This window comes from Camelus bactrianus, chromosome 8 (assembly GCF_048773025.1).
Source record: "Camelus bactrianus isolate YW-2024 breed Bactrian camel chromosome 8, ASM4877302v1, whole genome shotgun sequence".
Classification (NCBI taxonomy): domain Eukaryota; kingdom Metazoa; phylum Chordata; class Mammalia; order Artiodactyla; family Camelidae; genus Camelus; species Camelus bactrianus.
Genome location: NC_133546.1, coordinates 28,739,317 through 28,764,553, shown reverse-complemented (window position 1 = coordinate 28,764,553; position 25,237 = coordinate 28,739,317). Strand labels below are relative to the sequence as shown.

Sequence of the window (25,237 nt, the reverse complement as noted above, 5' to 3'; positions counted from 1 at the left end):
TTGGTGGGAATGGAAATTGGTGCAGTCACTATAGAAAACAGATGGAGGTTCCTCAAAAAACTGAAAGTGGAACTACCATATGACCCAGCAATTCCACTGCTGGGTAAATATCCAGAAAAAAACAAAAACACTAATTTGAAAAGATGCATGTACCCAGTATTCTCAGTAACATTATTTACAATTGCCAAGACATGTAAGCAACCTAAGTGTCCATCAACAGAACAATGGATAACGAAGATGTGGTAAATAGGTATGCAATGGAATACTACTCATCCATTAAAAAGAATAAATTTTGCCTCTTGCAACAACATGGATGAACTTGAAAAGTACTGTGCTAAATGAAATAAGTCAGACAGAAAAAGACAAATACTGTATGATATCACTTATATGTGGAATCTAAAAAATAAAACAAATAAATGAATATAACAAAAAAGAAACAGACTCACAGATATAGAGAACAAACTAGTGGTTACCAGTGCGGAGAGGGATGAAGAGAAGGGTAAGATAGGGTTAGAGGATAAGAGGAACAAACTATTACTTATTAAATAAATAAGCTACAAAGATATATTTATTGTACAACACAGGGAATGCAGCCAGTATTTTGTAATAACTATTCATGGAATATAACCTTTAAATGCTGTGAATCACTATGTTGTACACCTGTAACTTATGCAATATTGTACATTAACTATACTTCAATTAAGAATGAAAAAGTATAAATAAAAAAGCACATGCAGGGATGGCAGACACAGCACACTCTGCTCTTACTAATTATAAAATGTACTCAAAGGCCTGGCGCCCAGGCCAATGGGAAATTTCCCAGCTATCTCCAAAAGTGGTAAAAAACTTGAAGACTTCAAAAAACAAAGTAAATTTGATTTTTCTTTTTCTTAAAGCTTTATTGAAATACAATTTACATACCATAAAATTCACCTTTTTAAACTGTACAGTTAACGGTTCGAAGCATATTCAAAAGGTTGTGCAACCATCACCACTATCTAATCCTATAACACTTTCAACATCCCAAAAAGAAACCTTATACCATCAATAGTTACTCTCCAGTCTCCCCTTACCCAAGCCTGTGGCAACCACTAAACTACTTTCAGTCTGTACAGATTTGCCTATTTGACATTTCAAATAAATGGAATCATACAACATGTAGCATTTTCACTTGGCATGTTTTCAAGGTTCATTCATGTTGTAGCAGGTATCAGTACTATACTTATTTCTTAAAATACTATTCACTATCTTTTGCAAATCATATTTCTGATCAGAGTCTAGTATCTAGATATATAAAGAATTCTTACAACTCAACAATAAAGACCAAAAAAGAAAAATTTTAATGGGCAAAAAAGGATTTGAGTAGACATTGCTCCAAAGAAAAAATGGCCAATAAGCACTTGAAATGATGCTGAATATTATTAGTCATTAAGGAAACACAAATCAAAACTACTAGGAGACACTACTTCACATCTACTAGTATGGCTATAATCAAAAAGACAGATAGGAACAAGTATTGGTGAGGTTATGGAAAATTTAGAATTCTCAGCACTGCTGGCAAGAATGTAAAATGGTACAACCATTGTGGAAAACAGCTTGGTGGTTTCTCAAAATGTTAAACATAAAGTTACCATATGACCCAGCAATTCCACGCCTAGAAAGTGAATCCCAAGAGAAATGAAAACATACGTTCACACAAAGACTTGTAAATGAATGTTTATAACAACATTATTTATAATAGTCAAAAATGAAAACAACCCAAATGCCCACCAACTGATGGATGGATAAACACAGTGTGACATGCCCGTAAAATAGAATATTAAGTCTTGACAAGGAATGAAGTACTCATATATGCTGTCACATATGAACCTTGAAAACATTATGCTATGTGAAAGAAGCCAGATACAAAAGGCCATACGCTGTATGATTCCATTTGTATAAAATTTCCAGAAGAGGCAAATCTACAGAGAAAAGAAGAAGACTAGTGGTTGCAAAGAGTTGAAAGGAAGGGAGAATGGGGAGCAACTGTTAACGGGGACAGGGTTTATTTTGCAGATGATAAACACATTCTGGACTTAGTGATGACAGTTGTACAACCTTGTGAATATATTCAAAAGCAATGAATTGTAAATTTTAAAAGGGTGATATCTCAACAATAAAAAAACTTCAAAATTGTAACATACTTCTGATGTGCAAGCACAGAAACATTCAGTCAGCCAGCCTACACTTAACAGGTCCCTACAATGTGCCAAGTACTGGGCACATGAATACAGACTACCTTCAAGGAGCTAGAGGAGGTGGGGTATAGAGAAATCAAGAGCTTGTTGTTTAAAAGGCACAGGACAAACACTTAAGCCAGATTAGGAGAAGAGGGTCATTAGGCAAGCCTTTCTGCAGAAGTTGACATTTGAGTTCGTTTAAAACAGTAAGTATCCATTATTCAGGCAAGAAAGTCAATATGGGAAGCACGTGCTAGGCATAGGCAAGTGTGTAGAAACATAAGAACATTCCTCCCATAGGAAACTACAAGTACTGAACAAAAATACACTGTACAAGTGAAGTGGGGGCTTGTGAATGGGGATCGGAGGGAAGGAGGAGGGTGAACTGGTGATGATTAAGTAGGAGACATAGACAGAAGGCATAATACAAAAGATTTTGTGTGTCTTGGTAGGAAAGGTCTGGAGGTTGATTCAAAGGCAATGATAAGTCATACAAGCACTTTAAGAAGAGGAGTAATGTAATCAGACTCACAGTTCAGTGAACCCACCCTTGCTGTAAAGTACTGGACAAGAGAAAGAATGAAATAGAAGGACATCAGGAAGCTGTTGCAACAAGCCAGGCATGAAAAGGTGATGGTCTATACTATAGTGGAAGCAGTGCGGTACAGGATAAGAAACGGTAAAAGGGGAGACTGGATATGACGTGGTGTCTATGAAAATAGCAAATCAAAGAGAGAAGAGTAGAGGAAAAGTCCCAGGTCATGAGAGACTAGGGTGATGGTAGAACCATCCAGGGAAACAGGAAACACGAAGGAAAGAAGGTCTGGCTGACACAATTAAACTAGATTTTTAATTCATTGTGGCTGAGAAGTTTAAGGAGGTGTCCAGTTGGCCACCTGACACGCAGGTCTTGAGTGGAGGCTAGACAGGCACTAGGGATACCGATTTGGGAGCTGTCACTACATGGGTGACAGCTAAAAGCACAGGTGATACAGACACCACATAGAGAAAAGTGTAGTTTGAGCTTAGAGGGTCCTGAAGAGAACCTTTCTCACCACCATTTAAGAGCCAGGCAGAGGGGAAAGGCACAAAGGGCAAGAAGTACATAGTGAGACAGGGAGATCAGGGGACAGTAATGTCCTTGAGGGCAATGCCAATAGTTCGGTAACTATAATATATGTGTGTCCAATCTTACATCTCATTCTTACACATTTAAAATTCAAAATAATGTCTTCCAGTAAGACCATTATGTGAGTACTTGCATTGGCTCCATATTGCACAGAAAATCTTTTTTTCTGTCTCTAAAAGGTACTATTTTCCATGTATCACTCAAGTGGAAAATATTTACATTAATCATGAAATTACCAAAGGTGACTTTTAGCATATACTCTCTAATTACATTTTGAAAGTTGAATTAATGTCCTGGTAAAAATTAAAACAAAAATGCCTCATGCTTGCCCAAGCTAAGCAGGATTAACTGGCAGCTCTCTGGTTACTTTGGCTGTGAGAAACAATCTGGAGACCAACCAACTAAAGCTGATTCCTGGTCAAAATATTATAAAAGCAATGAAATATAAAACTAAAGTTTCCACCATTAGGTTAAAAGCATTAATATTTGTATTTTAATCATAAGATTATCACTCACTGTTTACTGTGTCAGACATAACGCAAATATTTTCTGCTCCTCAAAACATTCTACAGAGTAGGTAATATCCCCATTTTGTGGTAATAAATGGAAGAGTAGAAGTTAAGTAACGTATCCAAGGCCACTAAATGGAAGACAATGCCGCTGGGTGCACCTGTATTTCGTACGGCAGTCACAACTCCATTGCATAGGAAAGACTGAATCTACCACAGCCCTCGGCTTAGTCCTCAAAACAGATTTATGCCAGTCTGACAAAATGACTACAGAACAATATGAATCTATTCTGTGATTTACTATAATTAGTCCTGCCCCTCCCCGAAATAAGAAATTTACAGACTAGGTCCCATCACATAGAAGATCATACTTGAAGGTTATTACTTGGCCATGTAATCACAACTGAGCTGATGGACCGAAACTAAACACAAGGTGCTACTACAAAGACAAACAGCACAGAGAAACCGTATCACTTAGCCCCATAAAGCAGTCCTCCATAATCACTACTGTATTCGCAAGACTAAGTTTTACGAAGTTCGGAGTTGAGCAGTGTTGCCCATCCAAAGGGAAATTATAAGACAAAATACAATGGAAATGGCTAATTAGATTGTAAATATTCAACAATAAGGGTGGATACAATTTACGTAAATAAGTACATCCTTAAAATAGTTTCAAGAGATCAACAAAGCTCAAATCTAAACACTAGCTTCTTTGTTGATAAAATGGTGTCTTAAACAAATTACCACCATCAAGAAAACATGATTATAGCGCATCCGTTCACCATAATTATCATGCCTGTAACTCACAGAGTTTCAAATGTGGATAAGCCTTTAAATACCACTGCCCACTAAAATGGAAACTCCTGCAGGGGAACGCAAGCCTTTCCACTAAAATGAAAGCCCCCTGAGGGCTGGGATCTTGGGATCTTTTTTTTTTTTTTTTTCACTGCTGTTTCCAGCATCTAGACTGGCACATATAGGACACCAGATAAATATTTACTGAATGAGTGCTGTGAAATCATCTGATCTAATACCTCATTTTCTCTTATCAACACGGAAACTGAGGAGGGGAGGGTACAGCTCAGTGGTAGAGTGTGTGCTTAGCATGTATGAGGTCCTGGGTTCAATCCCCAGTACCTCCATTTTATAAATAAATAAACAAATATATAAATAAATAAACCTCATTACTTCACTCCTAAAAAAAAAAAAGACAAAACAAGGAAAGTAAGGCTCAGAAAGACTAGACTTGCCTGAGATCACAAAGCTGGGGGAGGGGTGGGGCAAAGCCAAAACTAGAAAGACTAGTTTCCCAAACTCTAGCAATGCTGATTCCACTAAGCTTTAATTACAATTACCTAAAATCCATCATTAATATAGTTATATAACATATTAAGTAAAGACCTTTCTACTCATCAACAACCAAAAAGAACACTGCGGTGAACAGTCAGCCCATGAGACAGGCATGTGGTTTTTACACAGTTACTATGTTGGCATGCTCCCTCTGGGTTGACAAGCGGTCATTATTGTAGCAGCTCCATGAGGAAAAGCATGCATCATTTAACACACAGCCAAGCAGAAACTATCACCAACTGAGGATCGGGATTGGTTAGGCAAGGAGAGATGTGATGCAAAACCATTCTTTATTCTTATGTTTAGAAAAGGAGATAAATTCCAAGGTGCTGTCACTATCACTAGGCTAAACTACGTGCCACGTAACATTATGCTGCTGAAAACACTGGTTTTTAATACAACAGCAAGTAAGCAAAGCAAAGCAGAAAGATACACAACTCCATATACTCATACAAAGAACTTCAAGCAAGAAGTTCATGCTCATTATTGGGTCCAGATGTTTCCTTAAAACCCTGAAAGAACCAGCGCAACTCTAAGAGCCTTTGCTGTTAATAAAATCCCTGGAAAGGGAGTCGGGTGGGTGAGCTGCCCTGCTGGCTGAGTGGCTCCCATCCTCTGCTGAGATCACAAGCAATGATTTCCACCAGCAGAGCTCAAGTTATGGGGCTCAAGATGTACAAAATGGGGAAATATGCATTTCTAAACTTGAATATAGTGGAGAGAGCTTTCCTTTGAACTTTGAGAAAGACAAAACTGTTCAACAAATAACAAACTTAAAAAAGCACTGGCAACGCGTGGGCAGTTCCAATTTGGTCATTTTTCACAACTGACAAATCTTGTTTTTATCCATTGTTGTGATTGGGCAGAGGACGTGTGCAGCCACTTTCTGATACCCACAATCACTTGCTTATGTTCATCTCCCCAGACTGCTTGTATCCGGCCCCCCCTTTAAATAACCCCACTACCTTCCCTTAAAGCACCAAATGTAACATAAACAAAACAGCAAACCCAGTAAAGGAATGATTCAGCAGCCACCTAACTCCATTTAGGAAGCAGTAAGAGTGATGCTTCTCAAATACAGCCAACATGTTAAAAATTTTTTTTAAAAATGGGGGGGAGGGGAGGAAAGAGAAAAAACTACCTGGAGAGGGAGAAGGAATAACAAAACAGGCAGACTGAGAGCCGACTGCAAGTAATTCCTCTCCCTTGTAGGTTTATTTTTCTTCAGTGTCAAAAGGTCTAGAAAATACTATATCCCACATCCAAATAAGCACCACTACATTCCAAAGGGACTATCTATTAGTTTATTTACATGACAAAGATAAACAAGAGTTATTTTCTAAATAATTCGATGCTGCCCACCCTAGTTACCTTAGTAACACATTATTTCACTTGTTTGGTTTCTGTTAAAGGGATAAAGGACCTATAAAAGAGACAGAACTATTTCTATAAAAATATAAGCAAACATCTGGTTTACATTAAACCCACATACACAAAAGATATGAACTGTAGCCCTTTGCTAATTCAAGTCTAGGCAGGGTCCGGTTACATTCAGAGCATGTGTTTCCTCCACCCTTTCTACTTTTTAACAGAACTCAAATTTTGTTCAGCTTTTCTCTCTTTTCCATGTAATCCCAGTGGAGGCTGGCTCCAGGTCAGGCCACAAGGCGATGGTCTCCTGGTCAAGGGCAATCATGGTAGCTTCCCCGCCGCCTTTGCCAAGAAGACATGAAGAAAGTCTGGGGAGGGGGGGCTTCTAGGTAAAGATTCCTCCCTCTAAGCCACAGGAAGAGAAGGGCCCTATTCTGCCTCTGAACACTACATACATGACTCCTAGAAATGCTGTTGCCATCTTGAAGAATCCATGAGGGGAGAAGGCCTGAGGACAAAGTGACACAGCAGAGGACACTGGCAAGAGACTCACAGAGAAGAGGACCAGCCCACTGCACTTGCTCGTCCTGGCCAGGTCCTGCGTTTGAGCTTCCTGTCATGTGACCTAACACACTCCCCTCGGGGTGTAAACGATTAAGCCAGGGGGTTCAGTTACTTGCAGCCACTATCAGCCTCTGAGTATTCTGACGCAGGCATTAGAAAGTAAGCTCTGAAAAACTGGGAGCACGCAGAGAACTATCTCGGGTAATCACTACTCCCCACTGGGTTGTACGGCCCTCGTGTCTAAGAGCCACGGATGTTAAAAAGCTCCATTTTTTCCAGATGCTCAGTTTTTTTAAAACCTAGTCTCTGAGTTAATATTAGTGAAATAAACCATTAATTCTTCATTCTAACAACTTCAAATAAAAATGAAATAAATATCTTAGAGTTCAAAGTGAAAGATTCCCCTTCTTCATATATTGGAGGGGTGGGTGTAAATGAAAACCAAGACATCATTTTCCACAATGTCCAAGTCCAGTAACATCTAAGATAAATGCTAACAATCTTACTCATTAACAGCAAGTTCCTGCTGCTCTCATTAAGAATCATGTCAAGCACAGAAAGCAAACTTGCGGGTATCAGTAGGGAAAGCAGCTGGCGAGGGATAAATTGGAAGCTAGGGATTCACAGATATACACTACCATATATGAAACTGATAAACAACAGGATCTTACTGTATAGCACAGGGAACTATATTTGATACTTTGTAATGGCCTAGAATGAAAAAGAATATGAAAAGGAATATATATACATATATATATATATATATATATATATATATATATATACACATATATGACTGACTATGCTGTACACCAGAAATTAACACAACATTGTAAATCAACTATACTTCAATTTAAAAAGAAAGATCATGTCAAGAAAGAGAGCTACACCAAGCAAAGTCTTTTCCACAAGCAACTAGGGTCATTCTCAGAAAGAAATATCCTTTCCTGGAGCTCAATATACCAGAAGTTGTACATAAATCGTTTAGGATCCCCAAAACGCACATCATTATTCTCAATCAAACTGCATGTAAGCCTCGTTGTATTGGGAGCTCCAACAGCACACACTCATCAAAGAGACATCCAGAACTCTGCTGGTTCTTCATTAATCAATTATGCACACTGAGTTGTGTGGTCAGAATTATCAATGAACTGCATTTGCTCAAATTCCTTCTCTCAGATGGGGCCCTAATTTTTGTAAAGGCCAAAGCTCGAGCTACATTCTTTATGCGTGAAGCCAACTAATCACTGGCTAAAATAACATGATGGTTTGGAGATCAAGTCTGGGAACTAAACATTAGTTAGATTAGAATTCCAGCTCTGTCTCACACTAGTCACGTAACCATGGACAAGTTATTTAGCATTGCTAAGTCCCCGTTTCCTCATAAGAGAAACAGGAATATTAATACATACCCACTGAGTGGCTCTAAGGATTAAATTAGATGCTATACATAAAGTGTCTGGCACATAATAAATTCATAATAAATGGTGGGCACTGTCATCATGCAGGGATTATGTGAAAGAAGGAACTAAATCCAATTGTTCATGAAAGGTAATAATAGTAATAGTATTAACAGTAAGAAGTAATAAATAATAATATCGGCTATTCACTGAACACTGTTCTAGAGACTCTGCATGTAGAATTCTTTTAATACACACAACCCTTTGAGGTAGGAACTAAAATCATTCCCACGTTGCAGATGAACAAAGTACAAGAGGATAAATAACATGAGCTGAGCCACACGACCAATAAACAGAAGGGCCAGGGTTCAACCCAAGGCTGTCCAGCTCCAGAGACTTCAGGCAATCCTGCCACCAATCCCAAACAACTTCACTGCTGTATAACCAGCACCTGGCATAATCCCGGACAGCTCCTTATTTGTTGAAAAGCAAAAAATCAATAAACTATTACTACCATTTGGTGATTCACAACCCTAAGCGCCATTCTCATGGAGCCCCTGATAAAGTTCACCCACTTTCAGGACATGGGTTGTGTCAGTATTTTCGCCCCTTCTTTGAAAACAAATGTTTCTTGAGTACTTTCATGGCATCTGTACCAGACATCAGCAATTTAGATGACAAGAATCCTACTCTCAGCCTAGTGAGGGACAGAGGTAGCAATATATATATTCCATATATATTCCAACCACTTGTCACTAAGTCAGAAATCTTGGTAATTTAGATTCTGAAATTACTACTAGTTTGAAAAGCTGACATCATTTTCTCCAAGGCTACCATTATCATCTCTTCAGGAAGTCACACCTGGGGAATGACAGTTTAGCACTCATAAAATACAAACAGGCATCATGCTTTTTTAAAGAGCACTTAAAACAAGTGCATAGTGTATAGGACAGGGAACTACATTCAGTGTCTTGTAGTAACTTATGGTTAAAAAGAATATGAAAATGAATGTATGTACGTTCATGTATGACTAAAGTATTGTGCTGTACACCAGAAACTGACACAACATTGTAAACTGACTACACTTCAAAAAACATGTATTTTAAAAAATTAAAAAATAAAGAGCACTTAAATCTCAACTATATTTGCTACATATTTTGCCCTCAAGCAAAACTTAATTTGAAGAAAAAGACTAACAAAATAGTTCTTCATTATAAAGTTTCTTGACATCAAAACTCCAAAACAAATTAATTCCGTTGGCTAGGCTGACCAACCCCCACCCAGACAGGGAAAAAAGCGGCTGAAGGGTGAGTACAGAGTTAATGGAAAAAGAAAAACAAGGGACACATGAACCCAAGAAGAGATGCTCTCCACACTCATAGTAAAATAAATAACAGCTAAAATTTTAGAATGGCAAAATCCAAAAGCTTAATCACTGAGCAAGACTATGGGAACAGAAGCATTCTCATACAACTGCTAGTAAAAGAGTAAATGGGTACAGATCCAATGGAAGTCAATTTGCCAACAGCTATCAAAATTCCAAATGTGCACACATCCTAACCAGTTATTTGCTTGTGGGACTGTATCCTACAGAGACATATGAACATATGTAAAATAATGATGTAGAGATGAGTCACTATAACATTGCTTGTAACAGCAAAAGATTGATGTCCATCAACAGGTGACATTATGCTACAATCATACAACAGAGTACTATGCAGCTATGAAGAAATAAAAAGAGGAGGGTTACCATCCCTGTTACAGAAGTATCTCCAAGTTACACTGTTAAATACAAAAAGTAAGATTCACTAACTACTATATATAAAATAAACAGCAAAACCCTTCTGCATAGCACAGGGAACTATATTCAATACCCTGTAATAGCCTATAATGAAAACAAATATGAAAAGGAATATATATACGTACAATGAATCACTATGCCGTACACCAGAAATTAACACAACATTGTAAACTGACTATACTTCAATAAAAAAAATTTTTTTAAAAGCAAAATTCAGATAGCATGCATGATATGCTGTAACCCGTGCGCTGAAAGCAAAGTGTGAGGGAGGTATAAATATGTACATATGCATACTTACCTGGATATTCATATGGAAAATAGGGAAGCACAGAGAAAAGTGACAGCAGTGATTATGGGGAATGGTGGATGACATGGGGTAGATGAGGGACAGAGGTGCAGACAGGGAGACAGTTTTCAGTGAGCAGAAGTTTGCACAACCTGAAGCATTTAAGTACTTTATGAGAAGGATAATATTTACACATTAAAATATCTTATGCATTAAGTGAACCCAGCATGGCTGGTCTGCTTCCTTGGGAGACAATCCAAATGCCACACCGCCACAAGTGATGGTGCCACCTTGCTCTGTCACATAGCTCTGGCTTCACAAATGAACAGTCTGGGTGCAGAAGACTTACAGTCTATTCCAGCTCAGCAGTGGCATTAAGATAGCCTAAAATAAAATTGATTTCCTGCCATATGAAATTTAAGATTGTCCCTATATCCTCAGAGAAACTGATTTCTGCTCGCCTCCAATTCAACACACATTATAAACCCACCAATTACTCTGTACAGACACTGCTCTCCTAAGTGGAAAAAGCTCAAAACCTAAGCTTTTAGAGCAACCACACATCTTTTAAAAAGTGTATCAAGTATCCATTAAAAAAAAAAAAAAAACTCTGTAGTTCCTTAGAAAGCCTTGCTACTAGCATTTTATTTTTCCCCCTCAGTGTGGAGTTAAAACAAAAGTTTGGGAGGGAGGGTTTAGCTCAGGGGTAGAGTGAGCTCTCAGTTAGCAAGCACGAGGTCCTGGCTTCAATCCCCAGTACCTCCATTTAAAAAAATAAATAAATAAACCTAATTATCTCCCCTGCTCCATCTCCCCCCAAAAGTTGTCTTTTCTGACAATAATATTGGTGAGCATGCAGGCAGTCTAAAAAGATCATTCCTATTCTCCCCTGGAGGATTTGAAGAGGGAACTTGGAAAGAGACTTCTCTGAAAGTTGAGGCACTATTTTAAAAGGAGAGTAAAACAGAATGGGTAGATTCTTATTAAATTCCTAAGTTAGTCACACATAAACACCTCCAGTCTTGGTCAGCAGCTTCCTCCTCATTTACAGAGAAAAGCAGGAATAAAGTTGGCTTGACCAGCACGAGGATGTCATGTTTCCTGTCCACACCTCTTCCCTGCCCTACATCTGCTCCTACACTCACATAAAGAGGGGGAAACTTTTGCGTAGCTGAGTAACTACGTGTTCCCAGAGCAGTGTTATGCATCCAGTGGCTTCTAGATAAATGTCTTTTGTGATGTTCCCTAGTATTGGAGGAACATTTATTTGGACCACCATCATTAAATATAACATTTCACAGAGAAGAAAAATATACTCATGTGCAGTTTCTTCCGAACCTGGCTCAAAACAGCAAAGACAACACCAAAAATCTTTCCTGGTCATTACATGTATCAGGGAGTATATTTTTTCTGAGCTCATCCCATAGCTACCTTCTGCACAGGGTCCTTCCCCAGCCCTATCAGAAAATTCACTTGGTAGCAAGTGGTAATCTACAACTAGTCTAATAATATTTCTGTTTGAATCAAACTCAAAATTCTTTAGCTAAAAAATAACAGCAGTTCGGGAGGCTTTTCCCAAATAAGCTAACAACAAATCCACCAAGGTTAACTGCACAGGATAAATGCACAGGCTGCAGACGCTGCATTTTAATAGGTCATAAGACAAAAGCTTGTCAAACTCAATCAACTCCCCACACTATGATAAGGCCACCAAGCTGGAGCCTACACTGATCTCATGCTTTCAAATCCTCTTCTCCATAAGCTTCGGAACACTGCAGTAGACAGGCATAAATATCTAGACCTTGTCTCAAAGTATGATTCATTTTTTAAGTTGTGGTCGTTAGCTCTTCTGCCATTTTAAAATATTTACAAAACTGCCAAAGAGTTATGTCAATGCATATAGCGTGTATTCTTAAAATATGAGACTACATAAACGGACTGATTTTTCTAGCTTAGGTAAGCAGATCCAAATGTTGACGCCGGTCCTCTGGTTGGTCAGCAGAAGGTGCCGTAGACTGTTAGCATATGGACCCTCCACGCCTGGCGTGATAAAAGCAACTTTCCCCAGGCAGAAAAAGCTGTAACTACAATGGAATTACAGACATGCCATTTGGAAAGCTTAGAACCTTTTTTTTCCCCCCAAGTATTTCTACTCTGAGCATTAGTTTAGTTCAAAACTACTTTACTTAGAAAAAGCTTCCAGTGACTTTTTAGGTGGTGCTGCCTAGGACAAGTTTTTACTTCAGCTAAATATATTTGTTTCTTTGGAGGTAAGATTCTTAAAATTCAACATCTGTAAACATGATTTGGGAGAGGAGCCTGCTGGAGAATATGCTAGACATTCAAACCTTCGGAACCCAACAAAAATTTCAAGCCAAGAAAACGTCAAAGTTTAAATTTTCCCTTTTCAACCTTGTGATCCAGCTATGATGTTAAATTGTGTGTCATCAATATATCATACAACGTGGGCGGGAACACTAGAAAGGCGATGTTGCACGGGGGAGGTGGGGGTCCTCTGAACGGCTGTCCAGATCATCAGTATCACCTCCAGTCATTTATTCTCTTGCCTGAGTTGCCCATAATTTGAGGAGACAATTCTTTGTTGAAACTAAAAATAGAAAACTTAAAACTTCACAAGTATACATGCACCTCCCCCAAAATATGCAGTAATACTTCACTGGTATAAGAACATTCCCTGCAGTGACAACAGTAAAGAAGAAACTTAGGTCACCTGGCCATCACAATAGTACTGCTTTTCGTTTTGTTAGAAGGTAGCATCAAGGGGGAGGGTGTAGCTCAGTGGTAGAGAGCATGCTCAGAATACACAACATCCTGGGTTCAATCCCCAGTACCTCTGTTAAAAATAAATGAGTAAATAAATAAATAAACCAAATTACCTCCTCCACTTCCAAAAAATAAAAATGAAAAAATAAATTTAAAAAAGAAAGTAGCATTTAAATAAGGTTCTTTCTGAAGGAAGGTTGTTAGACTGGTAAATCATATCAAGAAAAAGCATAAAGATGATTTTTCTCAAGTCTGAATGTTCCAATCTGGGCAACATGGTTAAGTTTTCACATTTCTTCAATGTGACAACAGATTAAATATTCAGTAGAAGATGTTGATACCTATTATTCAACTAATATTTACTTAGGGTTTGACAACATCAAAAAAATATACAACTCCTGAGAGCTATTAATGGTCACTACTCTGCAGATGCTAAAAAATATAAATTCAAATCTCTGCTAGACACAATCTCTTTTAATCAAATGAGTTAATTCATAAAATGCTTCATTTTCATGCTAATTAAATTGAGATCTATCATCCTTTAATGTTAAAAAAAACTGTAAACTATTAACTTTACATAGTCCTCATGTGCTTTAGGAATAATTAACTTCTGTATAGTGAAACAGCAGGACAAATATATAAAATCAACCAACTAGCTTCATTATTCTCATAGGTCAAACCTGAAAAGGCAATTAAGTTAATAAGCTGACAAAATTCAGCCTAGAAAAATGCAAACAAATGGTCTAAAAATATATACGTACTTTTCACAGGGCTTGGTTCAAATATAGCTGAGCATATTCCCTTGCCAGAGAGTGTACGTACCCAGATTCCATCTACTCTACTCTGTCCACTAGCATTTTTCAAATGTTCAGTCCCCTAGATGCTAATAGTCTCAGAGGCAAACTTTCTTCAAAAGCAAAAACAAGCAAGCATATACCACCAAACCCAAATGCTACAACAGAAACGCCCTTAAAATCTCCCCCTTGAAATACATACGCAGCTTTTGAAAAAGTACATGGAGCCCGTTGTCTGCAGTTCCCTGTCATTAGAAGACTGGAGAGCTAATGGAAATCCAGCTTCCAACAGCTTAATGAGCAAGACTGGCCCCACCCAGGCCAGACCCCGCCGGAGAAGGGCATGCTCAGTCGAAAAGCCCAGCTTGTTCCAAGTTACTTCATTCCTCAGCTAGAAAATCCACATGGGTCAAAGAAAAAAGTCATCTGCCTGCTGCCTGTGCGACCCACTAAATGAAGAACACTTTAGGTAAAGAATGGTTTTAACAGCAAATTTTAATTCTATGATTATAATTTCTTATGATTCTACTGCTAGGGATTCTTTTCCTCATTTTTTGCATCATTTTGCATTGCTTTGAGTTTGCCCCCTTCGATTTTGATTTTACTTCTGTCATTTTAACCCACCCTACAAACAAGACACCAAAAGTATATGTATACAACATACAGCCTAATCATCTTTTTTTATAAATTGATACATACATTTTGATATAAAACACCATGCAATGAAATAACCCAGTTTTTAATATATAAAAATGAAATATCTATTTTCATTCAAGTGTAAAGAATCTGCTATTCATTCCATTGTATTTCAAATGGAGGCTCATTTTAATCTAGATTTATAGGTATCATTATATAGTTATAAAGCTGATAAATCCCCGTTTTATTATTATATTGTCAATCCTAAATTGAGAAATGATGGATAGCAAAAGGTAATTTTATATCCATCTGTCATATGAAAACAAATACATATGGAAGCAAGGTAAATTTAAAGTCACTAAAGGAAAATGCACTGAGTTTAAGATTCAGGTCAGAGAGATCTGAGAAACAACGAAGCGTCCTTAATTCTACAATACCCCCACCCTATACATTTAAATTCTGGTTGGTTTTTCTTCCAGTATAGATATTTACATTAACAAATCAGGACCAAGACAGGCAGACTCTGGATCCAGGAATGCATTTTTACAACTTCACCCTGCTTCCATACCACACGGCTCTCCTATCAAGCAGCTCTTAGATCAGTGTTATATGCTCACACTCACCTACAGCAGTCTTTAAAAAAAAAAAATAAGAAAAAATAAGTTTTTTTAATTACAAAGAAAACAGTTTAGATATTTAAATAAATAAGGTATCACCTGTACCAACTGACAGAGAAAGGTAAGGTTCTCTCTACAGGAACTTATTGAAAATACGTTTCAGTAGCAGCTCCGAAGAGATTAATCTCTGTCAAAATGAACACAAAACTTAAAAAAAAAAAAAAAAAAAAACTCAATTCTATATAATGGAAGTAAACTTCACTATCCACCCACCACAAGGTTTGCACTGGTTCACAAAAGGGTGATTTGTTGAGTTTTTTTAGTAGAGACAATTTTATTCAATTCAAAGCATCATCTTTTATTCAGATGGTGTTCTTCCTATATTTTTTAAATGTTAAATGTATTTTTTAATAGAAACTGAAATACAGTGGCAGATTTACTTCAATACACTTACTTGGGAAAATACTGGCTCCATACCTTTTTCTAAAACATATTGCTCTATGGAATTCAGAAGTCTCAGAATTACTGACATGTGGCACTGGATCCAGTGAGGCTGACGTTAGCAGATCTCTACACTCTATCACAGGCATCTCTCACTACCCCTGTACCTCCTGCCCTCTTAACTCCCCTTTCTTCTACAGACTGAACTGCAACCCCCAAAATTCATATGCTGAAGCACTAACCCCCCAAATGTGATAGTATCTGTAGATGGGATCTTTGGGAGATAATTAGATTTAGATGAGGTCATAGGGGTGGGGCCATGATGGAATCAGTGCCCTAAGAAGGGACACCAGACAGTTTGCTCATCCTTTCTCGCTCTCTCTCATACTTCGCCACGTGAGGACTTCCGAAGCCGCCATCTACAAGCCAAGAAGAGAGTCTTCACCAGAAACTGACCATGCTGGCACTTTGATCTTGAACTTCCAGCCTCCAGAACCGAGAGAAAATAAACTTACTGTTTAAGCAACCCAGTATATGGTATTTTGTCATAGAATCCCAAGCTAAGGCACATACTTTCTTACTTATAGAACCCAGTGCTACTGCTCAAGCTCCTCTGCTGGCTTTAATCCTGCTCATAAGACATCAGAATCTCACTGCTCAAACAGAGGGTAAGAGAATTAAGAGAGAAGGTGAGTTGTGTGGCTCTATGATTTGGATCATAAATAAACCATTACTATGGTGGATAAAAAGAGAAGCCAGAGAACTTAAGTGAGTTTCCAAACTCATATATTCAATCAGTGGTGGAGCCAGAATGTATACCAATTTGGTCTGTCTTCAAAGCCCACACCAGTGCCATCAGTGGTATAGTGGTGAGCACAGCTGCTTTCAAAGACAGTGCACTTTTCCACCAACGCTGCATTACCTCAGTTTTAATACCTGTTTTCCAGATGAGCAAACTAAACCCAAAGAAGTGAAATAACTTATATAAAGTTACTCAGTGGGTACTGGCAAAGAAGTTACAAACTATGTCCAGTGTCATTTAAATTATTTCCAGTAAGATTTTAAGTGCATTAAAGTGCACAAAATGCATAGGCTGAAACATCCACAAATGTCTTACTATTAAAAATTGTTTATATGAATTTATATCTATTACACCTGTCTTAGGAAGATCCTAAATAACCCTGTTTTGACATTGTTGCCCCATAAATACTGGAAATTAAAAGTTGATCCTCAGAATACTATTTTTTAAATATTCAAGGGAGCTGGTTGGGGTTAGGGTGGGGGACATTTTTCCTATATTTGAGTATGTGAGTTTATGTATACAACAGAATTAAACCCATTATCATAATTTCTTGACTTTTTAAAACTGTCCTACCTCCTGCCTTGGGGGGAAAGAATGGAACTGAATAAGATGTTGGATAGAATAATCTGCCGGGTCACTCGTAGCTCCAAAATTGTACGGGACACAAACTCTGCACAGAAAATAAAGTCCTCAGTGTTGCAGAAAGACAATCAGGAAGCTAGTTCCTTTCAGTTTTCCCACCTTTCTGCATCTAGCCTCCAAATGAGAAGCAATCATCCTCTGTTAAACTAGGAAAAAAGCAAACACAATTTTCTGGCATAACTCTAAAATAACCTAAAAAGTACTCCAAAAAAAAAAAAAAAAACCCTGTTTTTGATTCCATTGATTTTACAGAGAATTCAACCTTCTTATATACCAATCATCAGGCAAGACTATCTTTCCTGAACAAACATGGAGAAGAGTTTTCTGACTCAATCTGGATGAACTTCAATTGGTCCATTAAATTTTTCTAACAGCCCACATTTTGTAGGATCATTGCTAACTCGTGTCAGCAAAATGAGAAGAAAAAAAAAAAAACCAAACCAAACAAAAAACAAAACAAAAAAACCGCTACACTAGTTTCATGGCTTCTATGCCTAAGTTATCTTATGACCACACACCATCACAGTTTAACTTCTCTCAGGCTCTAAACCCAGAATAATCTGCACAACTACACATGAGTCATTCACAAAGTTTTTTTTTCCTACCACACCTCTAAAACCGTAACATTAGAAAGTACTACAAATTTATGAGACTCTGGGAAAGAAAAACTCTGTATGACCCCAGATTTTTACAGGGGATTTGGAGAGAAATTAGGAACAGGTAGAGGAGGGCAGAAAAAGAATAAAGGGGTAATGGCTGGGAATCTCTAAACAAAAAGTTAATGTTTTGAAGCCATCTAAAAAGCCTTAGGACAAAGCAATAACAAATCCTTTTTTTTTAACTTCAAAAGTCAAAATCATCACTATTAGAATTACACATTCAAATCAGTACAGTAATCCAACATTTACTTTAAAATGTAGGATTTCCATTCCATTTACATCTAAGCAACATTTGCTAAGTTCCTCCTTTGCCCCAGACACTGTCTAAGCCCTTAGGAGTGGAAAGTTCTTCCCCACACCAGTCCTCAGGGACTTCACCGTCTAGCAGGGAAGACAGATACATAAACAAATAATTACACCACATGTGATAAGGGCTGTAACAGAGGTACAGGAAGGACACAGCAAAGTGGACAAGTCCCTTGGGGAGGACAAGGAAGGCATTATAGGCTGACAATGTTTAGGCTCATTCCTCTCTCATTTTTGATGAACAAATGATACTACTAATAACATGGTAACAACCTCTCCTTGCCTTAAAAACTAAGAGTCCTTATCGCAAAGCCCATCAGGTGAAAAGCAGAAATCAAGATCTTGCTAGCACCTGTGCGACATCTACATATGACACCTATGTATGTTCTCACAGAACAAAGATATATAGGACCATGAAGGATCTCAGCATTTATATACCTCAAGTCCTTGCCTTTCACAGATGGGGAACCTGAAACCCAGAAGTTAGGTTACTTGTCCAGGTGACACAGAGAGTCAGTAGCAGGCCCCAGGCTGCATGTCAAATTCTGACAAGTAACTCCACTGCCTCTCCCCATGGCAGACTGCCCTGCCTGGGTGTGAGAGGAAGGGGAGAGACACTGCTGAGGAGGCAACCGGAATAGAGACCCTTTTTATGGCTGGCCCAGGGCCAGAAGAAACAAAGAGCCCTGATGCTAGGCATCCAGCAGACCTCAGATGCTCCCCAGCTCTGCCTCTGGACCCAAGAAAAACTCGACACCTTCCCACTCCCCCAAAAATTATGCTTCCAAAATTAAGAGGTCACTGCCAAGAAATGATCCACTCTCCCCAATCTGAAATAACATTAAATTCATACACAGTCCAGATGTCTCCCCATGTTGTCACTTAGTTAAGTCTGTAAAATGAAGGTACCAGCAGATAAACTGCCATGTACCGGGATTCTTATGAGCATCACAGGAGAATCACCATGACAGCTGCCTGTTAAAGTGCAAAATGCTAAATGAATGCAAATTACTATCAAACACAGAATTTCAAGCATTGAAAAATTCATCTAGGCTATCTCAAAATGGCTGCATGTATCATTACATTTATTTTTAAAAACCAAACATTAACATATAGTAATCTTCTACCATTTACTCACTTTTTTCTTCAACTTGTGAAAGGAACACTGTTTCCCCACCCTAATCTACCCTTCATAACTTCGTTTTCTTTCTTTTCCTTTAAAATGGCCACTACTATTTCCAAAACTCCCTTCTAGAACCACACAGAACAGCAAATAGCAAACGTGTCAATCCAAGGCTCTTATCAAAAAGGATGTTGTACACAGCTGAGCACTCTTCTACAGGGCAAGGGGAAAATGTTAAGGTGTATGTAACGAGCAGTGGAGTTACACATCACACCCGAGGGAGGTACCACCCCATATGGGGGTCCTCTCCCCATGTCACCTGCATCAGAGTCTTCCTTCAGCCTGATATGTGCCATCTCCATGGCTGGGCACTTGTTTGAGAACCCAGTGTACCTCCAACCCAGCACATTTTTATTAGGTCCATAATTTGAAACTATAGCTCCACTCATTTCTTTCCATAGCTTCACCTTTAAAACCTACCCCTCCAAACTTGAATTATGAAACAAAACCCTAAGCACAAGTGCTAATATATTCTCAATCCACAGCCCTACCCATCCAAAACAAAGAATACCCAACACCAAGCTAGAGTACTCACCATTACCTGTGCCCACGAGATCTTGATTTTAATTCTGTACTTCTAGGTTTTGCCAAGATCTGTTTATTCAATAGCCAATAAGGAACTGCTCTTTGCAGACTGACAGCTCATACACACTTGTGTAAAACTCAGCTCCAGGAGTGCAAGAGTATTTAAATAAACAACTACACTACAAAGAGAATAAAAGCTAAAATATAGGCATAAACATTTCAACAGTAACTGACTTGATGAGGGAAGAATGCTTCCCGAGGTGACATCTGAGCTGGCCTTGAAGGATAAGGGGGAGCTTACTGGGCCGACTGTGAGTGGGTAAAAGTACACTCCTCACCGTGGGAACAGTAAGTGAAGGGCCCAGAATCATGAAAGATAAACACACTGTGGAGAATGGTTAAGTCCATACCTCATCTGCCGGGAACAGGGTAGGGAGTTGAGGAAATGGGACAAAGGAGGCAACAGCCAAAGAATGAGTGATCCACATGCTAAGCTCGGATGTCTTAACTCTATCCAGGAAGCAATGAAAAGCAAGATTAATTTTGCATTGCCGGAGGATGACTTTGGTGGTCATGTGAGAACAAGTGACACAGTAAAAGGAAACTTGTTAAGAAGATGCTCCAGTGATCCAAGAGACAGCATCTAAACTAAGACAGAGGCAACAAAGATGCAAATGAAGAGAGGAAGTCAACAAATATTTAGTAGTTAAAATGGACAGGACTCGATAAAAAATTGGATTGTGGGAGTCAGGGAGAACAAACTTCCCAGGGTCCTGGCAGTCCAAGGTCAGGCAGTGGTGACACTAACCTAGGGAAGGATTTCCAAAAGGAAATTTGGACTAAAGTGACATCCAAGTGGTAAATCAGATGGTTGGAGATAGGTGCCTGAACAACAGAGTTTGGGTTTCCATGCTAAGATTTGGAACTACTTTGGTCAATCAATGTTATTTGGAGCCATGGAAGAGACAAAACCCAGGCAAGACAGAGTAAAGACAATGTTCACATTAAATCCCCAGGCAGGGAGCAAGCAACCTATACAGGAGGCTGGGAAGGACCAGCATAAGATAAAGACAGCAAACCAAGCAAGTATTGCCAAGAGAGAAGAGCTGAGCTGGAAGGAGTGGACAACAGGGCCAAGGGCAGATAGCTTCAGGTACCAAATAAGGTTTCTCAAGTGTCGTGAAAAGACTGCTGATAACCTCAAAGAGCAAGTTCAGTGGATAGTGGCAGAAAAAGCCAACTGGCTAAAGAAAAAACGTTGAAGAGAGGAAGGTAAGAGAAAAGAGTAAGCTAATCTCTGAAGCAGCAAAGAACAAGAGGCTGGAGAAAAGGGATGTTAATAACTACAAGAAGTACAGGTTGCAAGAGACATTTATACACAGATGTTTGGGTTCTTTTGTTTGCTGTAGGCTTTTGGTGGGAAAGATAAAGTAGGAGAGGTTCAAGACACAGAGAAGAAATAGGAAAATGAATGTCACGTAGTTCAGAAGAGAGAGAAGAAAAAGGATCAAAACCACAAGAGATGAGTTGACTCTTGTACAGCAGGAGAGACACCTCTAACCCAGAGACCAAAGAGAAGGTAACTGGAAGAAGACATTGGCTAGGGGAGGACAGAGTTTAAGGATGCTAGAAAGACAGGGGTGCACCTGCAGCCCAGTTCTCCATCCCAAATAGCTTTTGATAACTTTGGAGCATTTAAAGGAGGGGGAAAAAAACTGAGGTGATGAGAAAATTTTGAAGAAAATATAATCAATATCCTAGAATATATTCAATGATAATTCTCTTAGCATTCACATCAACATAAGACTCAAAACAGGTCAAACTGAACAATTTTCAACATGAGAAGTTCCTGGTGTTTTAAACTTTTCAAACTTTGGGATTCCCCACATAATCTCCTAATACGTTAACTGATTTGTAAATCATTATCTATTAAATTACCAAGAATATAATCAAACGAGTGCCATCTTCCTATCAGTACAGAGGCAGAAAAGAAGCTAAAAAATGTCACTGAATTCGCAAGGTCTGGAGAGGGGTATTTTGTTTTGTTTTAATTATAGCGTGTGCCAAGGATTTGGCTAAATGTTCTTTACAAGATACAGAAACTGTAACTGTAATTCCTATTCTCAAACTGTGAAGCCTGTGTCTCAATAAAATGCCAGTTTAAAAGACAAGACAATAAAGACCACGGTCACCACCAGAACCCCATAAGAATATGTGAAAGGTTATAAAACAAAACTCCTTTTATAGGGTTGAATCCTTTCCAGGGTGGGCCTTTAAGACAGTCTGACAGTGCACACAAATACTATCTCTGGAACAAAACCAAAAAGGCACAGCTGCAAGACATCTTCCACTGAAGTTGTAACTGACTCAACAGCAGTCATTCCTTTGAGCGGGAGAGTCTGTAAAAGCCAGAAGCAGCGCTATTTTCCCCTACAAACAGCTTAGTGAAATCACTTTCTCCTGATCCCAACTGTAACTTTACTAAAACGCTAAAAATAGACAGCACGGCCAGTATAACTTCCTGATAAATTTGTAAAAGAGAATAGAAATAAGACTTGAAAAAAGTATCTATATATGGTTTTCATTAAGAAAAATCCCCAACTGAACCAAAACTATCCTGTAATATGTGGCTATACGCAGTTTTTACATTATAATCCGTCACTATCACAAACAGGAAATTTGGATCTGCTGTAACAGAAAAATTTTCCCCAAACCTCTACGGAGTAGCAGTGACCAAAAAAATTTAGATGATTCACATCAGTATTCTCAATACCGATTTGAACTTACGGTATCTGGGTATTTGTAACAGCTAAGAATAAAAAAAGCCAAAGACATTCTGAAATCAATTAGGTACAACTCCAACATAAGAAAAACAATTCAAGTAGCCAAATCAATACTGGATTTGTGATGCCTTCCAAGCTGGAGTTTTCTCTACATTTCTACAGCAACGTCAACAAAGTCCTCTTCTACAAATACTTCCGCACCCAAGATGAAAACCAATAACCGCTTCTCTAGTTCATTCTTACTATGCTTCCAACAGCAACAAAAAAATCAGCCTTCCTAAACTTCATTCCAAAAACTTCAAAACCTAAGGCTTACATGTATAACAGTTCCATTTAAACACAAGTGTCAGATATTCTAAAATTCTCCAAAAAGTAAGTTAATGACAGAAAAGGTATAATTTTGGTACTTCTCTGACAACAACTCATTCTGAACAACAACAACAAAAAGACAAGAGTAAAAGAAATTACTTACAAATGACTTACTTGGGAAATTATCCAAGTTCTAGAGAAACAGAATACTGAAAACTGTGCCAAAATGTAAAGCAAAGAATTTAATATTCTAAAGCCAAGAGATAAGCAAATTTCTCTGCTAAGTTTCAAATATTCTTTCAAATCTTTTGTTGGAGTTGCTTTGATGTAAACAAAATATTTTACTAGGAGTCATAGGCCTGCCTATTTTGTGAGTAAGCGCTCTGCTGAAATCTTTACGAACACCCTTATTTATGCCTCAAAATATCTCTGCACAGTAAGTATCCGCAAGTTCAGTTTATACGTGAATAAAATGAGGTTCAGATAAATGAAATAACTTCCCTTAAAAAGCATATAATGCAAAATACTTAAGTGGTTAATCATCAGTCCTGGAGTTAGACAAACCTGAACTCAGATCCTGGTTTCAACTTCTAACAACTATGTAGGAGGCAGCTGCCTGAGGTCTGAATCCAATTCTATTTCATTTGAAACACATTCTTTACATTACACGATGCTTATGCAAATTCCCAGCTATACTTCACCAAACAGCAAAATGCAGGTTTTACACAGTCTCATGTACTTATGGCTCGCACTTACTGGCACATGGACTTCCATACTTTAGGACTTTACTCAACTGTTTCTACTCTGATACAATAAATTTTCTCAAAAAAAATTTTTTTTTGAGAAATACATATGGAAAACACTAAGGCACAGTGAAAATCTTGGATCTTTTATCTTCCAAATACATACATACATATCAAGAGACACTTACCTGGCACATAATGTTAATGGCTAAGTATATCACATCATGCTTTTCTGCGAAGCACTGAGAACCATTTGGGAAGACCAGAGAAATGCAAATGAAAAGCCATCCCGATAAACTTGTGAGTTAACTGTAAATGCATGAAGTCTATGCCTGTGGCACTACAAATACATATATCAGATTTCCCAAAATAGTTCTGATTTCAAGTATTCCGTCCCACTCTTCCCTTAAGGAAACTCACACATTCCAGATCACACATAAATTTTTTTCAAGTGAGATAACATCATCTGATGCAGAGGTTTGGAACAAAGATCACTGCAGGCTAGAATGGTAAATAGAAGAAATTTGAACAGAATTCTACGACAGTCTCTAGACTGCCAGTGGGAAAGAGGGACAGGGACAATCAAGAAAGGCAGGAACAGTCCTTGGGCAGGGCGAAGCAGCAAGACACACACGATGTTTTAGAGACCTGGGGAAGTAGAAAGGCAGTGAGTTGGGCAGTGGGTGGACCACTATCACTAGATCAATCACATACAAATATGAGTCAGAGGTAATGCTGAATTATGATCCTGGAAAAACTGTTGAGGGCTTTGAAGGCCAGGATAAGGACTCTGGGCTGAAAATAGATAGGTTACCTTGCCTAAAGTTTTGTTTTGGGTATTGCTTGTTTGTTTGTTTGTTTTGGCGGGGAGGAGTAATAGTTTTATTGAAATACCACAGAGGTTACCCACTTTAAGCATACAATCATGTTTTTTAGGATAGTCGGTTATGTAACCTTCACAATAATTTTAGAACATTTCATCAACCCAAAAAGAAACCCCAAACACTGTACCTCATTCTATGATGCCTGATACCAAAGCCAAATAAAGATGTCAGAAAAAAAAGAAAACTACAACCAATATCTCTAACGAATATAGAGGCAAAAGTCCTCAACAAAATACTGGCAAACCAAATTCAGCAAGATGTCAGAAGGATCTTACACCACGACCAAATGGATTTTATTCTAGGAATACAAGGACATATATTCAACATATGGAATTCAATCAATATAATAAATCCTATTAATGGAAGAAAAAAATATATGATTATCTCAATAGAGGAAAAGCATTTGACAAAATCCAACATCTTTTCATGATAAAAACACTCAACAAACTTGGAAGGGAACTTCTTCAACATGACAAAAGGCATCTACAAAATCCCACAGC

The 25,237-nt window shown here is 38.2% G+C and overlaps 1 protein-coding gene across 11 annotated transcripts in view; it reads right to left on the bottom strand.

The window, feature by feature from the left end:
- The window catches only part of EPB41L2 (erythrocyte membrane protein band 4.1 like 2), a 196,091-nt gene that overhangs the window by 107,501 nt on the left and 63,353 nt on the right, over positions 1-25,237 (bottom strand). The window contains exon 1 of one of the 11 annotated variants that reach the window (XM_045524666.2): positions 14,410-14,555. The exons of the other annotated variants lie outside the window; for them this stretch is intronic. The gene's annotated coding sequence lies outside the window, so the exon portion shown is untranslated. Of the gene's footprint in view, positions 1-14,409; positions 14,556-25,237 lie in introns of those variants that run through there. 11 annotated transcript variants of the gene reach the window in all.